The sequence below is a fragment of the Anopheles arabiensis genome, chromosome 2 (genome assembly GCF_016920715.1).
Source record: "Anopheles arabiensis isolate DONGOLA chromosome 2, AaraD3, whole genome shotgun sequence".
In the NCBI taxonomy this organism is placed as follows: Eukaryota; Metazoa; Arthropoda; class Insecta; order Diptera; family Culicidae; genus Anopheles; species Anopheles arabiensis.
The window spans coordinates 89652474-89664838 of NC_053517.1; the positions used below are offsets into that span (position 1 = coordinate 89652474).

Consider the following 12365-nt stretch of genomic DNA (forward strand, 5'->3'; position numbering starts at 1 on the left):
TCCCACTCGTTTCTCGCGTAGCACAATCAGATCATCATCATCATTCTTGAAACAAAGCATCGTTGATGGGAAAGCCGGGAGGGATTTTAAGGATTGTTACCCCCTGCTCGCCCAAGGGCTCCCCATCCATACCGACAACGATTTGCACCTTGCACAGTGACCCAGTTCGTGCTGGGTTGTGATTTTTCATTTATTCACAAGCGTACACAAGCCGTACCCTTGACGCTGATGCTGCCGCCGGGTGTGATGTTAAAATTGTCTTCACTAGGTCACTCTCGTGGTGGTTATGTATGGGAAAATCGTTCGTATGTGTGTATGTGTGTGTTTTTTTGTATTTCGGGTTTGCTGTAGCTTAAGTATCATGTTTGCTTATCACTTTGAACTTTTGATAGCCAAAGGGACATTAGGGTGTCAAACGGGCGTGAGGGCGATACAGTGATCCCAACACGTAATCTTCGTGCGCTGGAAGGGATACAGAAAAATGGGGGAATCGGTACGCCATACAACTGGATCCGAAGCAACGTGTCTTACAGCACAATGTGTAGTATACATCGGTTCGTGTTCGTTGGGCAGTGCTTTGAAGTTGCTGGAATAATAGCAAAAATGAGTTTAAAGGAGGAAAGATTTTTGAGTGGTATTTTTAAGCGGATCAATGTTGTTAAAACATCATTTTCGTAGAAGAAGTAAACAAATAAGGAAGATTACGTTATTCCTATGACTATTTAGAAAACAATCTATAATGGCTTAAAAGACTTGAAAACTGTTGTAGTGTAATTGATTATAGTTATACATCATGTACTAATTTCAGGATCTTTGGCAAAATGAACACTGAATAACTGAATATGGATGACTTGAGTACAAGTTTATTTGTTCAATTCGAAAAAGAATGTGTTACGAGCATCGTAGAACTCGTAGTGTCGAATTTTAGGATCCAACATGTTATTTGTTTTTATTGTAGATTATATTCCCAGATAGTTAAATTCGTGCGTCCTGCTTTTACACAACCCCAGTTTTGTTGATAAATCCAGCTCGTAGGAATCTTGTAAACAGTTTGGCGAATTTCTTTACAAGAGCCTTATTTTTTCTTTATGCATTCATAGTTGCTGCTACCAGGAATTTCATACCGGTCTCACAGTTGTGAATCTATTTACTCAGAATACTGCGTAAAGTAATGCATAACCGATTTCACCTGCTCTTGGCATCTGTCTTCTTCATATGGCTGCGCATTCTTTTTTTTAAGTATCTAACATCACCACAAAGCTATGGTCGATGAACTTAGCCAGATCCCTTCCAAACGACGATAGCCGTTTGATTGATACCGCTTAACCAGAGGCAGCAGTCGGAATGAGATAATGGTACACGTGGGACTATCCTCTCCTGGCCAAGGACGGACTTCCAGTGCCGGCAAAGTCGACGACAACCGCAGAAAGCCATATGCCGGTGCACGTACGCTTCTGACGTGAAAAACAATAACACAGTATTATCTTAACTCTTCTGGATTGCAAAACATCCTTCAACGCACCAGTATTCCCGTTGCCCGTACCATTTCCTGCGTGTTAAAATGCTGCGTACCGAGGGCTGGGTGTATCATCTTCTTTGTGTCTCCAGCCGGGCAACTCAGGGTTCATATTGCCCGAGTGCTCTACACGTCAGTTAAGAGGATTCTTCGGATCAGGCAAAGAATTCGCTTCCGTTCAGTTTCTCCCGTCCCGGCGTTGGTGGTTGGTTGATAAATTCTGCTTTGCTCCGCTCGTTTGCACCCTCTTACACCTGAACTCTGTTGCTCACACTTTACCCTGGTTAACGTCTGACGAATCATAAAAGGCAACCGTTTTCTCCAACTTGCTCCCATCACGCTCAGGCCTAAAAGAGGATTAGTGGAAAGTGATCGGCTATGGTATGGAGCATGGGGAAGGAAAAGCGGTACATTCCTGCTGAAGTGCGTAGTTCCTCGATGTGATGTGTGCCACTTGGAGTGTAGTTGTGTTGGGAAATGCGTACGGAGGCAAACGGCAAAACGGTTGGCCAATAAAGTGCACTACTCCCGCGTCTGGAACATCAGACCGAGTGTTCTATTAGACCAAGAGGCGTGGAAAGAGCACGAAGGGGACAAACTTCCCTAGCGACGGTCTTGTGGCCTGAATCTTGTGACAGAGACGAGGGAAACGAACATATGACTTTGCGTTGGAGTAGGTGTCCCGGAAGTAGCTTTGCAGTCGTTGTTTGTCGTACGGCACATTTTTCCGACCAAGTGGCGTGACATTGATGAAAAACGATCATCGATTCGTCTCGTTCGCTGGAGGAGGGGAATCATTTATTGCGGATCAGCCAATATAAATCCGGTCTGAATGCATTTTCTTAAGCCGCGGGATAACCAATATACACCCGGTGGGAAAACCGTCTGGCAGTCGGATAAGTTTGGTGAAAGGAAGATAAAAATGGTGGCTTGTGTGTGTGTGTGAGAGAGCAAAAGATTAAGCAATGGGGGTAACAAGTTGAAGGTTTTTGTGCCGTTTTGTGAGTGAGAGTGCGTTTGAGGATAAGCGATTGTGGAATGTTTGGTACGTTGAAGTTTTTTTTTTATTCGTATGAGATTGGTCGTTGGATGAAACAGATATTGTTCTTATTTTCTTTTTGGGGAAGCTTGTCGGTGTTTCATTTGGATATCATTTCGTCTGTCTATTTTTGATAACGCCTTAGTTTTATAAATATGTTTTTGATAATATTTAAATTATATTCTATGGTTTACTTTTAATATATTGTGTTTTGAAAGACTCTTTTATATATTAATAATTATGATCTTACTTACATTTCTTCTGTTACACATGAGCTGATCATTATGATCATTACCAGCTGCATTTGTTGGAGACGAGCATATGTAGAAAATTCTTTTCAAGTGGCAATCAATGTATTATAACTTGCTAGCTTTCACAGTATTACATTATATATCAGTAGAGCAAGACAACATGGGTATAAACCGAAGTTCTCGATATATGCAAGATTGTTGCCCCAGGATAACTTTATAGTGAATCCATACGTATGACTTTTGCAATACATAACAATAGAGAGAATTAAATTTCATTTAGACTGGACGTTCATTAATTAAATATTTTTAACTGAAATAGAGATTAGAACTCTTCACTATTCTTTCCTAGAACCATGTTGCGCCAATGTTCTTCAATCGATTTTTATCTAACTGTGAAACGGAAATTAAAATATCACTTACATCCAAACACAAAAACTGCAATCATTCTGCCCTCTTTTAACCGGCTCACTAAAGCACTCCGGTCGCCTCTACGCTAGCAAATTTTCATCAACGCATGGTGGTTTCGTGTCCAATGAGAAAGTTTGTCGTTTGGCGGTCATCCCGGACGGACACACTCACCTCAATTCGGGTGGTGTGATTCAGCTAGTTTCAACCTGTCGTCATGATTCTGGATCTGGATCCTGCCGCTCATTCGAACCCACGAATCGTTCGAAGTGGGCGGGTGTGTGTTTGTATCCTGCTTGCGTCGCTCGTGTACGACAATTTTACTGTGAAGTATTCTTCCAGCGCAGAACCTTCGGTCTCCGAACGTTTCCGAGTGCGAAAGTCTATGCTATAAACAAAAAAAAAAAAAACAAGCAAATAAAAAAAACTGTTTGCGTTGGTGTTTTTGGAAGCGTTTGGGAAAGACGCGCGCCCCAACGCTCTCTGGATAAGTCGTAGCTCAGAGATCATGTTTTGTGCATAGTTTTCAAATGCCATGGAAAGGAGAGGGAGAGTTGTGAGGGGTATGGCAAAAACTAGCCCAACCTGAGCATAAAGCATAGTAAAAATAGTTTTTTTTGCGATACCGCACGATGCAAACAACTCACCGTAAAGCATTTTGTTGGACCCCGGCGGTGAGCGGACCAAGTGGAGCCGTGGAGGGCAAAATAGTCCAGAAACAAAGTTAAATAAATTTTTCCATCCGACGTCGCGCGAAAAATGGCGGTTTCAATGGTGTGCAATAAAAATGAGTTTTGCAAAAGTTGTTGACTGCCCCGAACGGGCGCTGTTGACAGTGTTTCTGTGGGCTGTGGAGGTGGGAGCAATGCTTTTTTTTTAGAGACGGTAGTGGTCGGTTTCGGATTGCGGCAGGCAAGTTGCTGTTGCTTTCCCCAGACTGGCTGTGGTGTGTGTGTGTGTTTTTTACTCTTTCATTCTTTGTACATTGGGTCCTTCCGATTTGAATTCACTGTTTGTTTGTGTCCTTTCCGGGTTAAAAGTTCAAAACTTCCTGGGTTAACATTTCCTTGCCATGCTCGGTGTATGTATGCAAGGGTGGCAACTCCAAGGGGTTGTACTTCAAGGTTAGTTTGGGTTAAAAAGTTTATTCTGAATCGATATCACCATTTTTAAGAATAAAGATTGAAGGACACGTGATAATTTGATATTGATTAAGAGAATAAAAACTAATACTTAATAGCTTCAAAGGTATAAATGATTGCCGAAGATCTATACTCAAGCTATAATAGGAACATCTACCAGCGATATCCCAGTGTCGAAAAAGAACAGCACACGAGCCTCTTCTCTCTGTGTGTTGAACGTTTGCTTTGGTGTTGCCCTGCCAAAACTAACGTCACAATCAATTACGCAACCGTTATCAGTGAAGTCTTCCAGCCGGTCCGGAACGTTAATCCAGTCCACGCAATCAAATTACCGGACGCCGGGCACTGTGCGCTCCTTCCGAGAGGCCTACTGTCCGGTCGCCGCAGCTCCACATTTCGTCATTCCATTTTTCATCAGCTCAACGACCGACCACCGCGTCAGCAGGGATAGTCGCTCGCGCTGGAAGCGGAAACCGCTCTTGGGGATAAATCCAATCCAAAGCTGGTCGTTTCCACGATTAGAGGTGAAGTAAACGAACGATTGGATTGCATGAGCGCGCGTCGGGTGATAGTGGTGATGGCATATTTTTATCTGGTCCTGGTTTTTTATTCTTCCAGTCGCGTTGTTGCCTTCTTCGCCCGTTTTGTTTGGCCCGAAAGCAACCGGGTTGACAGTATCGTACCATCGGGCTCGGGGAGAAACTGTTCCACTGTTCTCACACCATCGTCGCAGTTTCAGGCGGTTGCTTCTTCAGTGCGCCAGAACTAACCAAGATTGATGATGTAACGTGTGATGGGTGTGGATGGGTGTGTGTGTGTGTGTGTGTGTGTGTGACTAACAGTTGCAATCGAACCACATTTCGCCGGGAACGATACAAGGCCGAGAAGCAACAGCAATGGTGGCATCTTCAACGACGGCATTTTCCTTCTATACAATCGTAGTGTGTTCTGTGTGTTATGAGGATTGTACCGTAGTTTGTGTGTACAAGGCTACGCTGTTGTAGTATGTGCACGATAAACAATGGTGTCCCTGCACAGGCATTCGTGAGTTAGGCAGCCAATGTGTCTCATTTTTATCAGTTCCGGTTGTATTTGTCAACGCTTAGTCTCATTTGTTGGAGTGATTTTTTCTTCAATTTCCATTACGAAATGCATGGTGGTGCTTGGGCGAAGACGTACCATGGTGGACTCATGGTGGATACGTAGACGAGATACGGTAATATTTATTCTATATTCTTTAAAATAGTACACTGAAATCTTGTTTATATTTTTTATTATATTTGTGCTTTGAAATGTTGTGGGAACATTTTGACGATTTATGTTCAGCCTCTGATAAAAACTAATTATTAAAAATATATTATTTTTATTGATTATAACCAGAAAAGCAAAAGTAATACAGAATTATTGTATAAAAAAACTTGAAAATAAATATTAAAGAAAAAGGAAAGGGGAAAAGAGTAGCACAAATAAATCCATGTTTTTTTCTTAAGAATGCTTTTGTCCCGCTGTTACAAAGCAGAATGGAAAAAAAGACAATGTGCGGTTCCAGTGGTGGTTATTAAAATCAGGCAGAGAACTACTGTGTAGTAAGACGTTTTGTCCTCGAATCTTTGATGCCTTTTCATGTATTGAAATGATCCTGCCGAGCCATTTGTGTTGAGATAATAAATTTGGAAATCATCCCGTTTTCAATGCCCGTCAATCCCTCTCCGCCCAAGCAGTCGGTGGAGAACAAACACAAAAATGAAGAGCAGCAAAACACCTAGACATGACAATGCCAATGAAGCTATTTTTCAAGCCTGTAACAAAACAAAGCGACGAAAAAAAAAAGCTCATGGATTGGCATTACACAGTACCACTTCACTACCACCATCACCAAGGAGCGATTGTTAGCCAAGGCTGTTGAGAAGCTTGTGGGAAACCACCGACGTTTCTATCGTCCCTAGCGCGCACACAGACACACACACTCCCATTGGTGAAATGCAATCCAAAGAATCGTATTGCAAAATAAGCACAAAAAAGCGAACAAAAACGCACACCCAAACATGTACAACATCGCTAGCCGCGAAAATGTCGTACCGGGTGCGCGGGTTGTTTCTCTTCGCTTGTAATTTTGCTGATGGAAAATGAATGGAACGCCCGAACAATGGCGCGGGGCTCTAAAAAACAACCCGTGTGACTGCAGCAGCATACGTTCACACGTAAACACTCCTCCATTACATTGGCATTGGAGCAAAACGGAAGAAAAAAAAAATGGAAGGCAAAAACATTCCTTTGCATCGGCGGCGGTGGCTTTCGGTATTTCTCGCGATTTTTCCACCCCACACTCACACATCCTGTCGCGGGGCTGGCTGGGATCGGAAAAAAGTCACCGCGCACCGCTGGATTGTCGTTCGGCGGCGAGTTCTGATCCATTGGATCTGCTGCTGCTGATTCCTTTTTATATACCGTGCACATGCCATTGTTGTGCCGGTTTTGCTGTTGTTTGCGAGCGAACAAACAAAAAGCTTACGCGCGCGCTGCAAGCGGAAGAAAAGCAGCAGAAGCGAAGGGAAAACCTCCTCCACCAAAACCTCTCGCTGCCATTGTCTTCACTGCTGGCAGCTGCTGCTTTTTTTCGCTTCCTGTAAAAAGTGGGCCGGGAGGGGGGCTGGCGGACCGCGCAGTCTGATGAAAAATCAAGAAAAAGAAGCATAAGTACAGTGGGGAAGGGAAGGAAAGCGACAAAAGGAAAAACAAAAGCAGCCAGGTCTAGTGCCGCAATGGTAAGGATGTGAGCAACAGCAACAGCAAACAGCATTCGAGAACTACTGGCCAGGAAAATCACCGACCGAAGGGAAAGCACAATGGTGGGGGACGGTGACGGGAGGGAAAAGTTTTCACTCCATCTTTACGACAATTTCCGGCGGCCGATGATGCGACATTCGGTGCCGATGATGACAAACCCCGTTCCCCGTTTCGTCGCTTGGAAGTGTCGCTCAACCCCGGGCAAGGTTGTGGTGGGCGGCGAGTAGCAAAAACTTACTCTATTTCACGGATCCTCGGGACCTGCTGCTGCTGCCATTACTGTGTGTGTATGTGTGTGGGAGTCGGAAAATGGGAATGCTGAGGGGGGCGTTGAGTGCTGAAGCAGCGAAGGAAAGGAAAACAACAACTGAAGCGGAAAGGGAAAAATGCGAAAAGAAATGAATGAATGGGAAAAATCATAAATTGGGTAATTTATAAACGTCGTGTCATCATTAGCGCTGCTTCCTGTGCTATCTTGCCCCCTCCCCCACGGGGAAGAGTAAGAGAGCGGTGTGAAGGGTAACGTGGAGTGTAAAGAAAAGGCAAGCAAAAAGAGGGTCAGTAATAGACGAAGGCTTCGGGAGCGGGTTGTCATTGTTGTGTTTTGCTTTTGGTGAATCCAGTGAAGGAAAAGCGGTGTAGCATAAATCTATCCACTATCGGCTATGCGGTTGCGGCAAGAAGATATGCAGAGTGGAAAGTTGTGGGCGGGGGGTGTGGGTGGTTTAGTTGATAAAAAATGACGCTGAAATGACATGGCAAATGTTTGGTTGGAAAAACAACGGAAATAATAAAAAAAAAAGGAGAGCAGAGAAGTGCCAGAAATAGCTAGAAACAAACTTAGGCGAGCTATAAAATCTTTTTTCCAGAAATAGGATAACGCGAATAGGAAATTCAATACGTATATTAAGCGCGTTGCACAACCAAATGCGAAATTTCCCATGGCACAAGTACACATTCATGGAACGTCAGGTTTGTGTGTCAGTAATATGGCAGCATTGATGTGACGTTTGTGTGGTTGCTTTGTTGCCTAAAACGGAGCCGGTTCGGTCGGATCGGAATGGTTTTGGTGGAAACCGATCGCCCGTCAGATGAAGCTGAAATTAACTGCTATAAAGCTTACCCTCTCCGGTACAATTACTCTTCATTGCTTTACGGTGAGAAAACTGAACGATGTGTGTATTTGTGTGGTGTATGTATGTCTGAGAGAATAATTGACAAAAATAGCTACTGTGTCAGTGCTAGTTAACTGTACCGGAAAGCCTCCACGTCCCAAGTAATCGTTCGAAACTTCCGCAAAAACCGCGTACATGTCCTCTGGGAGGAGGTAGTCTTCTGCTAGGGAAGGGATTTTCCCGACCGTTTGGCTTCATTTGCAATTGGCTTACGTTCGTTCTGGTCGACGGTTGTGCAGGTTGTTGTTGTTTTTGTTCAGTGGGCAATCGGCAAGAGCAAAAGGACGTTCGATTGTTTCGCAGTGACTGTCCGGGAAGGTAAAATTCACTTTCCGAGGTGTTGTATTCTGTAACACCGGTTGCGTACATGTTGGACGTTTCAGAGAAAGAGAGAGAGAGAAAGGGAGAGCGAGCGGATTGAACAATGGGCTTAAATGCATGTAATAAACTGTGTAAAAATAATAAGTCAATTTTACATGCTTTTGATAGAAATTTCATTTGCTTTCGACAGAAAAAAGCGAGATGTTTATGCTTATGCTACTTTCTAATAGTCAGCTTAAACTTACGTTAATTCTTCATCAACGTTTTTCCTTCTATGCAAAATGTTCGCTTCTCATTGCTGTTGAAAGTGTTCTTCAGGGCCCGATGGGAATAACCACTCACTCCAACCCTTCACTCCAACATGGCCGTGATCGTTCGGTTGTGTCATTTGCATTGGCCGGCAAACTGACACAACCAACCGTAACAGTTGACACCATCGTTTTGTCTTTCGGAACGAGTTTCCGCCCAGCCTGGTCATTCTTCTGCGGCCAGAGCGCATCAAGCGTTGGCGCTGGAGGTTAGAAGGTCCACGTTTCCCCTTTTTCTCGAGCTTCGATTCCGACCGTGTAACGTACGGTAGCAATTCTATCAGGGCCGGTCGGGGCCTGTTTTTGGGAGTGAAGCAAACGGGTAACGAACGGGGTATCTTTCCCAAACCCGGCAGGGCAAGCACAGTGCCACCGGTAAACTAATCACTACCGTTGCAATGGTCATTTTTCTCGTGACAGGTGTCTTATATTGCTTTCCTTGTTTTATTTTATCGTTTCAGGTAAGGCACATACGACGACGACGGGGCCCGTGGTAATTTGTATTCCCAGCTACAGGACGTCGTTGTAAGTCACACTCCGTGCTACGCCAGGAACAGTGTAGGCAAGTGAATGAGAATTTAAATCACTTCCGTTGAGGAAAAAAAAAAATCCATTCAAAATTTGACAAAGAAAAATCTGGCAAAGGTGTAAAATCGGACCACGGGTTAGATGTTGGCGCATCCGTGAGGTGATATGTGTGCTTGCTGCGAAAGCCGAAACTTTTGCCATATGGTGTGGTGTTGTTTTTTGGTGGTTTCGGAAAACTATCCCAACAAGAATTGCAATAAAAAATATAATGAAAAACAAAATTGCGATAAAACGTGAACCGGAAGCTATCACGTCTTGATTATATATCAAAGGGAAATAGAAATAAGGGGAGTGCTTCGGTACGGCCAGCAATATCCTAGCTTTCGTAACATTTTCTAGCTGAGAGAACATTTTTTTCCGGCTATAAAAAAACTGCTTTGGCTTTGGCTTTGAAGTGCGTTCAAATAGTGTTTTTCAATATGCGCTATCTTTTGAACCATACATTTCCATCGGAAAGTTGCATCACCTATGGTGGCGGGTATGATTTGATTACGTGGTATGCACAAAATGTGTATTAAAAAGTTTTCCTCGTATCAAAACTTTTCCCAACGAGCCTACCAAACCTAGGAGCTGCTCTTACGTACTGTTTGCCTAGGGAAGAACCCATGTTCCGTGTGTGCTTTTAGCCCTTGCGCAGAAACACATTCCTGTCATATTGCCAACAAAACTGGGGAAATAAAAATCACACTTGTTCCCATGTTCCATCTTCACTCAAATCGCACAGCCACTGCTCGCTGTTCGTTTTGCGAATGTGAATATTATGGATATTTTCCTCCATTACGGGCGCAGCCCAGGCGGGTTTAGCTTCAAAAATATCGAAGTCGAAGAATCAATAATGGGAAAAGGTTCCACACGGTAGCAATCGTCGGTGGTGCTGGTGTGCTCCCATGCTGATGCGCTCCAACTATCTCTACACAAACCAGTGTCTTCAAAAACTCAAAACAACAGCAATCGTTTGCAGATATTGCCTTGAATGTGCTTCAATGTGTCTCGGTTGGGCACTGCTGCGTATGATAGTTGGAAGTCAAGGTGGATCGTCGTGCAGGGAAGGACACTTTGTGGCGTCCTCGATGCTATTCGTTCAATACTTTTGGGCCCTTGTGGAGCTGTGGAGTTGTGGAATACAGGTGGAAAGAGGGTATACATGTCCCAAGCGGGTGTTTGGGTGCCGGTTGAGCGGACCCGGATGTCGCCAACATTCTTTCGCACCTGCCATAAATTTTGGGATACAGAAAATAAGTTCGTTTTCTTCGAAAGAAGGGATCTGGTGTCTGCGTTTTTGTGTGTGTGTGTTGATTCTTAAAACCCTTAAAAAATGTGGTAGTATGTGGGTTATATATTTTGAAGAAAAGATATCTTAAGCTCGATAGGAGCCTTGCTGCTTCTGGATTAGTTTTTCAATTAGGGCACATAAAGTTGTTTGTTTCGGTAAAGGAGTGTTGGGTTGCCTCGTTAAGAAGTAGAAGTGAATGGAAATATTGCAGTTGATTTATGGTGAAGGTACTATCAGAAGATAGAATAAACTAGTTATCAGCCATATTGTGTCTTCTTACAATTATTAATAACTACAGCAGGATCATACGCAAATTGCGAACATATAAGACTAGGATGCAACATATAATTGAGGATAAAAGTAGAACATCATCTGATTCCTTTCCGAGGTACCCTTGGTTTGCACGTCATTAATAGACATTTAAGCCAGTTACGTATTTATCATTATCGTGTTGATGTCGTGAGTTTCTGATAATCGTAAATTTGAGGTCACTTTGGAAGTTCTCGCTAACATGCATTTGTTGTTTAATACCATTAGGTTCTAGCGTATTTTGCCGTAAATGGACTCTTTTTACTTAATGATTCTTTCCATCATCAGATGATTTTATGCGAGATTTGGTCCCATGAAGAATTGAATGCAGGATTATTCCATCGAACGAATTAAAGTAAAAGAAAATGCAATGGGTGTGCTTATGCCATATCAATTTCGTAGATTAGATTTCTTACACCAGAGTGAATGCAATCGTTCCCTTTATAGCTTGGATGTCTGCATCCAAGGAACAGTAGCTGTAACTTAAACAAAAGATAAAACAACAAAACTTCGCTTGAAGAGAAACTCGTCTTTAGCCGGGGAGTGTTGAAATTGAAGTAATGGTAAATGCCGGAACATCATCAATTTATTTTTGCGAGTGGTCAATTTGTGGCAGCTCTTTCCATTCATGCATCTCAAATGTAGCTCCATCGCTGTAAAAGATAAATATTTTACTAATGCAATTCTCACACTTATTGCATCGTGTAGCTCTCTCCACAATGATTCGTTTTACTGCAACACACACATACATGCATGTGTAATGTAATGGTAGAGGTTGTAAGAGAACCGCCGTTCAAAGTGCAATGTTAGAAGCAATTTGGCAATGTTCCATATCTACCCCCGCTCCCCTTTTTTCTAGTTTCCACCGTATTCACACTCCTCCGGAACTTGCGCATTACCATCCCGGGTGATATAATTCCAATCGAATTGAACATCTCGTGTGGTTTCGCGAGTGTTGTTGATTGTTTGGGTAAAAGCAGAACGGGCCGAGGTACATCCGTAGCGGTTCGGAAATATTATACATCATATCTGTCGCTGCTGCGATGCACAGGCTCTCCGTGAAGGTGGGGGAACATCGGAATCGGAATCTGGCTCCGTATTTCTTACTGATTCATGAGCTTCGACTGCCTTGGCACGGATTCTTCGCAACATCGCTTCAATTTGTCTTATTGGCGGAAAGTAAGATGCATTCCCGAAGCTGTTGCGGCGTTGGGGTTGTACGTGTGTGTGTTTGTGTGTCTTTTTTTAACA

General features: G+C 43.4%; 1 protein-coding gene across 11 annotated transcripts in view; it reads left to right on the top strand.

Moving 5' to 3' along the window:
- Positions 1-12365, top strand: part of LOC120896128 (RNA-binding protein Musashi homolog Rbp6) — a 592490-nt gene that overhangs the window by 115814 nt on the left and 464311 nt on the right. The gene's annotated exons all lie outside the window — the stretch shown is intronic.